General features: G+C 35.0%; 1 protein-coding gene across 4 annotated transcripts in view; it reads right to left on the bottom strand.

Annotated features, from left to right (window-relative positions):
- LOC110190041 (uncharacterized) overlaps positions 1–12,090 on the bottom strand; it is a 43,622-nt gene that overhangs the window by 24,059 nt on the left and 7,473 nt on the right. The window contains exons 2-3 of one of the 4 annotated variants that reach the window (XM_086834587.1): positions 8,464–8,543; positions 7,176–7,565 (exon numbers count right to left, since the gene is read on the bottom strand). The exons of 1 other annotated variant lie outside the window; for it this stretch is intronic. The gene's annotated coding sequence lies outside the window, so the exon portion shown is untranslated. The remainder of the gene's footprint in view (positions 1–7,175; positions 7,566–8,463; positions 8,544–12,090) is intronic. 2 more of the 4 variants (XM_086834588.1, XM_086834586.1) reach the window with 2 other exon arrangements.

Below are 12,090 nucleotides of genomic sequence, written 5' to 3'. Positions count from 1 at the left end.
CTACCTTTAATTATTAATTACCAGTCAAGAAATAATGGCGTGTTCCTGCGCCTGTGAAACTTATACACTCTGAAAACATGCAGTAACCGATTGTAGCAGTAGCAGATTTTAGGACCAACACAGAAAATGTTGTTTTTGTTGGACTTTAACTCTTTCTGTGCAACCCAAACTGCCCTCCTGCTCCTACAGCTTGCATGTGAGCTTAAAGTTGTTGGACCTCGGTTTAGGTATTGCACCCAACCCACCTGCACAGTGCTCCTGCTCCTGCTCCTGCAGAGCACTCCGTTCGTGTTGCCGAGCTGAACTGGGAGCCGAGAGTTGAGAGACTAACAGCCAGCCAAGCGCCCCAGGTGCAAAGTGTAAATGAAGACTGATTGCAGGGCACATGCCGAGCGGGAGGAGGAGGAGGAGCAGGAGGTTACGACCAGGAGAGTGGCATAAAAAACGCTGCTCTTTGCTCGCTCTTGTTTGCCGAAAACGGGGGGTAATTGCGGTTAAGTGCTGGTTTATTGGCTTGGCAAAAGGACTTAAAAGATATTTGAATTTGGCAACGCGACAAAAATACACCCTGAGCGATTCTAGGGCCCAAGTATACAATTACACGACTAATGTTAAGGGCAAGTTTTCGGTGTGCCCCAGGTTGGGCTTTCGTTTTTCATTTATGTTACGTGTGTTAACTGCTTGTTGTTACCTGATCAGTAACCAGATTTGCAACGACGACATAGGGTAGCAGAGATGAAAGAAGCAGTAATCGGGGTGATGAATGTTCGACACACACTGAGACTTGCAATATTGTATGATGTATGCTTCGCTTTTATTTTTATTTTTTGTTTTGTAAACATTAATTTCTAAGGACGTTTTCAATTCAGGCCAAAGAGCCGCCCACGCCGCCGGGCTCCATTAAAAAATTAATTTTTTAATTGCAACACAAACCTCCTGGCAATCCGAGTCGCCTCGGAAAGATCCCTGAAGGGGTGCTTCGGGTGGCGTTGAAAACTCCATATGTACACACGTACATATGTGTGTGTGTACTGGTGGCCTGAAGAGAGGGGTGGCAGCTGCCGACGCTCACTTAAGTTAATACGCAAACCAAATGTCACTCAACATTATCAACAGCAAACGTAATCAGTTAAAACTTTTTCCTGCCTCCTTCAACCCCTTCCCGAACCCACGCCCGCAAGTCACCGCCGCTGTTGTTATGGGCCTAAACCATTCCACAAACCGACAGACAGACTGAATGACAGACAGTTGTTGTTGCTGCTGTGCAAAAAGTTGGCAACATGTTTGTACTTTATTTCAATTTCGTATGTCCTCTACTTGACTCTGCTCCGACAAGCGAGCCGTCGTTGTGAGTGGCGAAAACAAAGGGCAATAAAATCACGTTCTATAATAACGAAGCCTAGATGTTCTGCAAAGCAAATGCACTAAATTCGAGAATTTAAAAAGGGAACCAAATAAACTCTCACAGATTGTTCACGAAGTGAATAAGATACAGCCCCCCCAAAGGGTACACACAGGAGAGTTGAATAAAAGCACCAATAGTCACGGTGCCCTTTTCCATCAACAGGACCAAGAAAATTATTTCTTTATTGGCATTTGGCCTCACACTTCGGTGTATAGAAAAACTCAACTCCAAACTATACGTTAAATGTCTAAATTCGGGCTGCATACATGGCACGACCTGATGTTGCCTTCCTATCGCCGGGGCCTGTCGTAAGTGCTCGCGGGTTTTGCATATTTTTGGGCAACTGCTCGCGTCGCGTCACTTTGTAAAACTGGAAACCAAGGCGGGGGCTTCAGAGGTGAAGTGGCGTGTGTGGGCCACTTGACAGCCGTTTAAATGCATTAAAAAATTACCTACTCTAACATGAGCAATGAAAAAGGAAAAAACAGTGGCAAACATGTCAGCCGCCCAATTTCACATGTGACAGACGGCGGAATCGGTGGAAACGTCAGGCTCCACGTGGTTGTCACGCTCATAAGCAAGTCGGAAAAGCAAACCGACTGCAAGTGCCAAGTTATTCGGAGAGGTCAAAAGTGAGAAAGAATTTAGTTTAAACTTTAGTTTTCATATAAATTTTTATTGTGATTATCCAACCAACATGGGCAACCAACGTTACAAAAGCGCATTGATTTGTTGTTTCGAACTCGCAAGATCGCGGAGAGATTTTGTGGTTTCTTCCGCCTAAAGAAGCTAACGAGGTTAAAGAAAACAATTTGAGTTGCATTTCAATTTTTAAAGATCGGTTCGCAGAACGGGAGCAATGAGCGTCTGGGACGATTTCTTGGCGCCTTCCAAAACACAACAGAAAGAGAACCGGGAGCAGAAAGACCCACAATGTGCCCATCTAGGCTGTAGAATAAATATTCTTTTCATAATCTATATCTATTGAACTTTTGACAGCGATCACGTTGCTTCTACATACTAACGGAAAAGCATATTTTTAAAAATTTGTGGTAAACATTTTCAAGGGGCTACAATGATCCATAAATTTAGGTAAAATAAATAACGAAACTTTTCAGAAATTAAATTAAACACAAAATTGGATACTTATATCATCCATAAATGTGCCTCAAAGATCATGTTTTGCATTTTTTTTGGTAACCGATTTGTTTCGCTTATATTCGTTCTAATGGATAATTCTATTGATAACTGGTTTACATAGGATACACAGGTAATTGACTCTTAATATTTTAGTACTCATATTAATTTTAGTCACACGTTTACTATAAAAGTAAAGGAGTCCCTAATTAGCATCAGTAGTCGAATCGATCAAGCCGTGTCTCCCAGACTTTGAGCCATCTCAATGCAACTTTACAGATACACTTTTTTATGGATTTTATGGGTATACATATAAGAATAAGTAAGATCCTTAATAGTTTATTTGACTAAAATAATCAGGACACAATTATCCAATTACTACGTTTGCCTAAAGCCTATTTGAGAAAAGTTTAAAGTTTTCAATAGACAAAAATTATCATTTAAGTTTACTTAAAATGATTAATTCTTATAAAACATAAGACCGACTGAATAAATAACAAAAGTGCCCTGTTATTGGGTAATAAGTTATGATAAAATTATGCAACTAATTTGGGTAAATATACTTATATCCGTAAGAAGAATCCTAAATATTTGTCATAAGCAGGGGAGAAAATTAAATCCAGAATATATCAGAGGGACAGCTGACAGCTCCCAACTATATATTTTCTTTTTTTGTGCTTTCCTGCTCTGGGTGCAAAACCACATTACGCATTCACTTTGCCCAACACTTCTGTTCATTTTGTGGAGCCTATCCCTCCCTCTGAATGCGCTTCCCTCACCAGTGTGTTCTGTTACCACACTCTGGACGGTGCACGTTTGTTTAAATATTCATTGCAAATTCCAATTAAATTTTCGCTTAAAATGGCAATACCAACAAGAAAATCAGTAGTTGATAGCAAGTCGAACATACTTTCCGTAATAGTACATACAAAAACAAGTTGGAAGGCTTTAGTCGATTGTGATCGACTGTGAAATACCCGGTAAAAATTACGAAGAACACATCGATAACATTTATAAATAACATAAATTTAAGAAATCGGAAGGCAGAAGAAAATGTCAATTGAAATGCTCCCAAATGTAAATGCATAAGTTCAATATACAACACACACAAATTTAGTTTTATAATAATACCCCTTCGTACTTTCCACTTTCACTAATGTTATACTAAGAAAATAAAGAAATCAACCGTCGGCCTGATTAATCAAACCAGAAATTCACAAAGTTAGACGGAAATGGGCGTTGACAAATATTAAAACAAAAATTAATATTATCCCAACTTTTTGTTAGCTCTAGCTTTTACTGACATATGGACATTATTAAATTGATTCGGCTGGCGTTGCTATTCAAGAATATATATTTCTTAAACGGTCTGAAATCGCTCCTTCTGCTTATCGGTCGACACTTAGCTATTATACCCTTCTACCATATGGGTACAAGGTACAAAAAGGAATTTGTAAAATGCTTGGAGAAATTGTAGGAACAAATGAACTATACGATATTTATTGTAGGATGTTAGTAATTTCGATTATCTTCTTTATTGATTTCACTTTGGTTTTTTTTTTAATTCAAAAGAGATATCAAAATAATAGTAGATGTCCTTTTATGATTATCTTTAAATTTGCGATAACAGTCTCTTAAGTTTTGTACAGTTCAACTAACACATGGATTTAAATTAAATTAACTTCTCTTCGCAAAAATCTGTATAATGTAGATTCCTGACTTGAACTTTCACTGAAAATGTCTTTAATATAAACTCAAAGAAAAAAACGGGGTTTTTAATTCCTTACCAGAAATTTATGTTACCTAATATATTATTGTATCAGAATGTTTTAAAATGGGCAATCTACTCTTGAAAACAATTGATGCTATAAAAAGAAAGAAACAAAAGAAAGTTGAAACTAAAAAATGTGTGTCACTCTATTAACCTGACAGAGAAAGTTTATTTTGAGCTGTGTTTCAGCTGAGAATGAAATAATTTCTTATATGCCAGTGATAAATCCTATAAAAGCACGGAATATGGAAGTTAAAGCACAACTCATAACGTAGAAAACGGACAAGTCAATTAATCTTCCACCACACTCGTACTTAAAACGCTGTTTTTATTTCTAAGCAAATATATTGTTGTGCAAAAATTTGAATAAGTTAAAAAAGCATACATTTATTGATTTTATACTACTAAGCTAATTGCTGATTTGGATATATTTAAATAAATAAATTAATGCATACAAAATAAATACAAATTTTAATTTTTTCTTCTAGTTTTTCAACGCAGTAAAGGCATTTTCGACCCAATAAAGTGTATACATATATATATATATAAAACCGAAACCCCGTACTATCAAGCTTGACATCTTTTTCCCTTTTTTTTGGACTCGGAGATCAATAAATATTTTTCTAAACTTTTAAAATGAGTTTATACAGAACGACATATGTTTTTTATTTTAACACCTTGAACTAAACTAATCTTTTTAAAAATCTTTCTTGGAGTTTCAAAGGACTTTATATATGAATATATGTACATATATGATTCTCCTCGGAATAATAGAGCAGATTTCCAGTTCTACGGCTCTAGTCTCAGTGTGCAGCACGCTCTCGATGCGTACACAATAATAACTTAAATTAGTGGGAAACTGTTATTATAAACATAAAATTACTAAATCGAAATATTTTTATAAAAAAAGAATATTATAAATTTGATATTACAATTCAAATATATTATAAATCAGGAAAACTTTGAGTACAAGCATGAACGCAACCTCAGCACATAAGCACAAATATACATACATACATATATAGCAAATTAATCATTTTTTTAGACTCTCACAGAGATAGCTTGCGCTTTTTATACCCTTGCAGGGTATTATAATTTCAGTCAGAAGTTTGCAACGCAGTGAAGGAGGCACCTCCGACCATATAAAGTATATATATTCTTGATCAGGATCAACAGCCGAGTCGATATAGCCATGTCCGTCTGTTCGTCTGTCCGTTTCTACGCAAACTAGTCTCTCAGTTTTGAAGCTATCTAAATGAAACTTTGTAGTTAGCCTTCTATATACTCTCACTCGTATATATGTCGGAACGGGCCGGATCGGACGACTATATCATATAGCTGCCATAGGAATGATCGAAAAATTTTTACAAAAAAAATTTTAACTTTTTCAGTTTTCAATAGAATTGGATCAAATTTGAGATATAGCCATTTTAATATACTCTACAACTTTGCATACAATTTTATGAAAATCGGACTACTATATCATATAGCTCCCATAGGAACGATCGAGAAATTAATACAATTAAAAATGATAACTTTTTCGGTTTTCAATAGATTTTCATCAAATTTGAGGTATAGCCATTTTATATTAGTCTTAAATTTTGTGTAAAATTTTATAAAAATCGGACTACAATTTCATATAGCTTCCATAGGAACGATCTAAAATTTTATACAATTAAAAATTACAACTTTTTCAGTTTTCAACAGATTTTCATCAAATTTGAGATATGAAATTTTATGAAAATCGGACGCCTATATCATATAGGTGCCATACAAACGATCGTTTGCTGTAGAGGAAAAATGCAAATCTGTGAATGTAAAACTGCAAATATAATATGTATAGGTGAATGAAATGAAAGCAGGTATTACTTCATTGTTTTTTTAACACAAATATATATAATTTATATTGTATGGATTCCTATTCATAGAAGTTCTATCTGCAAGGGTATATAAACTTCGGCGTGCCGAAGTTAGCTTCCTTTCTTGTTTAAGTTTAAAATTAACAGATAATTAAAAATTTTTTCCAGATTAATGTAGAAAGTAGAAAACAACAAATTGAGTGGAGTTAGAAGCAGAGCCAAACTAGAAAAGAAGCAGATTTAACTTCGATCACTAGGATTTAAAATACAAATTATTTATATTTATGTTAAAAAACATTGAAGTAATGCCTGCTTGTATTTAATTTACCTATACATATTTTACAGTTTTACATTTTCTCTGTGTCTGACGATCGTTTGTATGACAGCTATATGATATAGTAGTCCGATTTTCAAAAAATTTTACACAACAGTATAGTGGTAGACCTTTGTATGTTTCTTTATAGTCACATTTGCTAATTGATTCATTTTTATTAGTCGTTATTGATTTAGCAGTTGACCCATGTGACGGATTCCAAACTTTTTTAAATAAATCGAGTTTATTTTGTGTACTTAATGAAGTTTTCGAATTTCGGTGTCGTTACAGACTTATATTTATAAGAAGAAATGTACTAAATGGCCTCCTGCAACGTTTATTATGCGATTTTCTCGCACCAACTAGGATATTCGGGAAAGACCAAGTTTTTTTATTAAAATAAAATAATAGTTGGTCGGGAGCTAATTAACCTTCCATTTTTCAGTTAAGTACTTCGCTGTAACTCGAACAGTTAAAATTATTTTAATTATTTATTTCTTAGCTGAAGCAGTCCTCTTAAAGCCCTTATAACAAAACCGAATTATTTGTTTAGGAACATTCAGCAAATCAGATATTTATTATTAAAAAAGAAGGGTGTAATAATGGTTCATAAACTTCAGTTTCTATAGGGTTTTTCTCATATCAATCATATTTGGTAACAATTCAAAATATTTTAAAACAATAACTTACCACTTGTGTCCAAAAACTCAAAACAGAGTTGAGTTTTATTTTATTTTGTTTACAAACTTTTCCCACTGTAGCTGCAATAGCATTTACTGTGCTCTCATTATTAAAAATAATTTGCTTTTTATGGTTGGTATTTGGTATTTAATGATGTTTTGTCTGCGCACTGTAATTTCACATTAAATTAGGCACTACATTAACTCCTGCCTTTTTGTTGTATATTCAATTTTGCTTATGCTGTTTGATGAATTAATTTATAAAATATTTAAAGAACGACGCGCCGCAAGCTTTTATTTTTGGTTATTTCTGTTTGTGCTTTTATTAATAAATAATTGATGGCGTTTGTTTTGTATTTTGTTATTCATTTATTACATTTCATAATATTTTTTGCAGACGCTGTAAAACAAAAATATACAGGGATGTGTGAAGAGGATAAGGTGCGAGTGAGCCACAATGTTTGGTGGCCACACATTTTTCGTTACAATCCACGCGAGGACGCGGAACGGCGAGGCGATAACAAACATGCACAAACACAATAAATTTTACATTATAAACAGCAAGAGCAACAAAATGTACAATTAGTAGCAGCAGAAACATAAATTATTGTTAAGAGTTTAAAGAACAACAGAAAACCAGAATATGGTATGTGAACGTGTGATAATTATGAGTTTTAGGCACGCAGTGTAGGTTACACAAAAAATGCCCGAATTTTCTACCCTCCAACTGGGAGCAGTGTTACGAGCTCTAAGGCGAAACGAGTCCATTACATGATTTTGGTATCTTCCCATTTAAGACTATGCATATTTTTAAATACTTAAAAAATGTGTCTTATTGTATTTTTAAGTCTACACCATTAGCAGGATCAAAGTTCTAACACTTTAGTAAGGTACTAGTAAATATTTAAATATTTGATGATTTAGTGTCCGGGTGTAATTTACTCCCGTGACCAAGAGCAGGCTTTTTTATACTAATCGGACAATTTCTGTACAAAAAACTCAAGATAGTCTTTCAAAAATTTCATTATACAGTAGAAAAGTACAATACCTAACTAAAGAGGCAGTAAAACGTATTTACACATCGACATATTTTCATATCAAACTTATTTTAGTTGTTTTCATAGTCATTTTTAATTTTTACACATAATTGTTTACATCTTAATATAAATTATACTCAATGTTTAAGGCTTGACTAGAATTGAGTTTATTGAGCCATATCTAAAATAAAGAGACATATAACAACAACTAAAAGAAGTTCGGATTTGCAACAATTGTGAATTTGTGTACATTTTTTTTACCATCTCTGTATATATGTATTACAAAGCCAATATTGCAACACTGAAACTCTTGCAGCATTCAACATGTAGACAAGTGCACCCTGTAATTATCGAGGAATCAAGGAATATGTCACAGAAAGACCTACCTATGTATTGAAAAAAATGAAAGGAAAATCAAATCAAAGGAAATCTCACCACTCATGTATTTTAGTATTTTAATACAAAATATTCTTAGGTAACTATAAATATCTTTATTTTTAACGTCTTATCCGCTAAGAAGCCACGAAGTGACAAAGATCACTTTTGCGGTAGTTATTCGTCACGCTCTCCTTGACATTTTTCGGAAATTCATTTTTAATGTGATTTATTGATTGGAGGTCAAACTTTATACGTCCCACCGCCTCGGGGCATGTGATACAAAAACGGCAAAGAAAACGTATTTGTCATGGCTTCTATTCTATTATTTTTTATCATTCACTCCCCTCTCAAGTGCTGTTCTCACTCCCTCCTTTCCATTCTGTTTAGCTGGGTTCTGCTTCGTATAGATTCCATGATGACTTTGCTTGTGTAAGGACTAGGTTTTTGCTATTTACACACGCCTACAAAAGCGGGGGCGAATTTCCGACTTCAGAGGCCAGTGTCTCCCTTCTTGCCGGAGCTCCTCTCGACCAGAATGGCTGCGTCGTCTGTTTTATAATTTCGCAGACGTCGCCCTCGCAATTCCCCCATCACAGTGCCTGGGTTGACACTCGCACATTCAAACACTTCATAAAAAAGACGCGCTTGTGCCCATTATTTATGTATATTTTCACCTACATTTATTTTATTTATGGAGAGGAAAACGAATTGAGGCAGTAAAACTAAAACAGAATGTTTTGGGCTCAGTTCAAGTTAAGATGGCGCAAAACCCTCAGGGAGAAAATATCAAAACACTCAGATGAGTCCGAAAGGGACATATTGAAGCAGAGTGCGCATTTGACAAAGAAGTATACCTATACCAGGACTTGACTTTACGTGAAAAAAACTTTTTTGCGGTCATTCAAAGTTTCAAGTAAAGTTTAAATTATTTACTTGTATAATTTATTAATATATGTACAAAAAATACTTCAGAATTCCGATTAAAAAAAGTATATGAAACACTAAGATACAAAAAAGGTTACCTAAGCAGTTGTCTATACTATTATATAAAGAGGTAATGTAAGTTTGTTTGTATGAATTGAATAGGCTCCGAAAGTACTTGGCAGATTTGAAAAATTCTTTCACTGTTGGAAAGCTACATCATTCCTAAGTGTCATAGGCTATATTTCATTTAAAAAAAAAAATAGGCATCCTTACTAAAATTAAGATAACGTAATCCAAGGTGTTAAAAAAAAAAAAAAAAAACTACCTTACATCTACCGCCCTCTACAGGCAGCCAAAGCATTTCCTGTCAAACATTCAAAACATATTGAAATAAGGAATTGGAGATAAAAATTTTATTTTTTTGTTCAGGTTCAGTAAGAAACGAAGTCCTGCCACCCAAGAAGTAGAGTTTGGGTCGTCGTAAGCGTAATACAGAAGCAAAAAGACGTGAGATTACGAATATAACTGACGAAGAACGGGCCTCCATCCGAGAGACTGAGCGGCTGAGAGCAATGCAGATGCACAAGGAAGAATCAGCAGAAAGACGAGCAGATAGGCTTGAGAGAAAACGATTAAGAGTTAGACAGTCGCGTTCTGCAGCAATCGATTTGATTCACTCTCAAAATAATGAACGCGACAGGGCAAGGGTAGCTGAAGCGCGTTTACAGCTTGCAGATCAAATATAATCCAACTATTGATTACAGCTCGAATCGAATGTCGTTATTGGCCGGATGCATCAGGTCTGCATATACTGTCAGGCCTCTTAGATTGAATCAGACGAAACTTCGGTCCGAGGAATATATCCATTTGCGGGATGCTGTGATGAATGCTGCAACTCTTTTGAAGGATGGCAAAACTGCTCATTCTACTTTTAAACTTCCACTATCCGTCAATCTTGAACAATAATCTACATGTTCAATACGCAAAAATGGACCTATTGGTAAATTACTACAAGACGCCTCATTGATTATGTGGGACGAATGCACGATGAGCCATAGAGCACATATAGAGGCCGTGAACTGAACCTTACAGGATCTAAGGAACTCCTCTGCAGTCATGGGCGGGATTACTTTTGTATTTGCTGGAGATTTTCGACAGACTCTCCCCGTTATTAACAGAGGCACGCGAGCAGATAAGGCATGCTTGAAATCGTCTCCCATATGGACTACGATTGAAACATTAAAATTAAGGACAAATATGAGAGCTCATCTTGGGGAAGGAATTTTTCCAACTCCAAATTTAAGCGGTCATTGTGACATTCTTCTGGATGAGTCTCTAGGTCAAATACTCCATAATTTGGAAAATTTAATAGATTCTGTATACCCTGATATCGAGAATTTGCACGAAAGAGACTTCCATTGGCTGTGTTCTCGGGCTATAGTATCACCTAAGAATGATACTGTCAATGAAATAAATAATCTGATTGTTCAAAAAGTCCCCGGCCAAACAAAAACATACAAATCGATCGACACTGTAACGAATATTGAAGATGCAGTCCATTATCCACAGGAATTTTTAAATTCGTTGAACCCTTCTGGACTGCCACCCCATGAATTGACGTTAAAAATCGGAATCCCAATCATGCTTTTAAGAAATTTAAACCCTCCGAGCATGTGTAATGGGACGAGGCTGCTTATTAAGGAGTTAAAGGACAATTTAATAGTAGCAAATATTATCACTGGGCCAGCAAGTGGTCAACTAGCTCATATACCGAGGATACCGATGATCCCAACTGATCTGCCAATCCCATTTAAACGGCTTCAATTTCCGGTAAAAACATCTTTCGCATTAACAATTAACAAGTCCCAAGGCCAAACCTTCGAATTAGTAGGGATCGATCTGCGAAAGAAATGTTTTACTCATGGTCAACTGTATGTTGGTCTATCGCGAGTCGGAGCCCCTGGAAAATCAATTTATTTTGCTGCCACAAAATAAAACAACATCAAATATTGTTTACAGAGAAGCACTAACAAAATAAATGTATTTTCTTTTAGGGTTATGACCTCAATAATTGAAAAAAATAAATAAATAAAGGATGAATATGTGTCATATTATTATTATTATTATGAATGTGTTAAAATTGACAAATCTAAATGTAATGTTTAATTCCCGTGCGAAGCAGGGACGGGCCGGCTAGTTCCTTTATAAATATGTATAGTAAAAGATATATTAAAATTTAAAGACCGTATATTCCTTAAGGTCTTTAAGTTTACATAATGTATTGTAATTGTTTTGAAATATTTGAAAATAAATATACTTATGTATGTAAGTATTTAGTATCTTACATTTGGTTGTATTCATTTATCATGTATATATTTAAATTAATGACCACAAAAATTTCCTACATGCCCCTGCTGTACTAGTCTTTTAACCATTATGTGATCTAGCTTATAGTCGAAATTTGATCATGGTTCATTAAAGCAAGCAGATTCGACCTCAAGACCCCAACATATAGAATACAATTAAATTAAGTGAAATTGAAACAATTTCTGGTGTTCTTGTTTGATGTTCTGCCTTAAATTTTAC

This window comes from Drosophila serrata, unplaced genomic scaffold (genome assembly GCF_035046125.1).
Source record: "Drosophila serrata isolate PLE 108 unplaced genomic scaffold, ASM3504612v1 contig_272, whole genome shotgun sequence".
Classification (NCBI taxonomy): domain Eukaryota; kingdom Metazoa; phylum Arthropoda; class Insecta; order Diptera; family Drosophilidae; genus Drosophila; species Drosophila serrata.
This window is presented reverse-complemented; position numbering and strand designations above follow the sequence as displayed.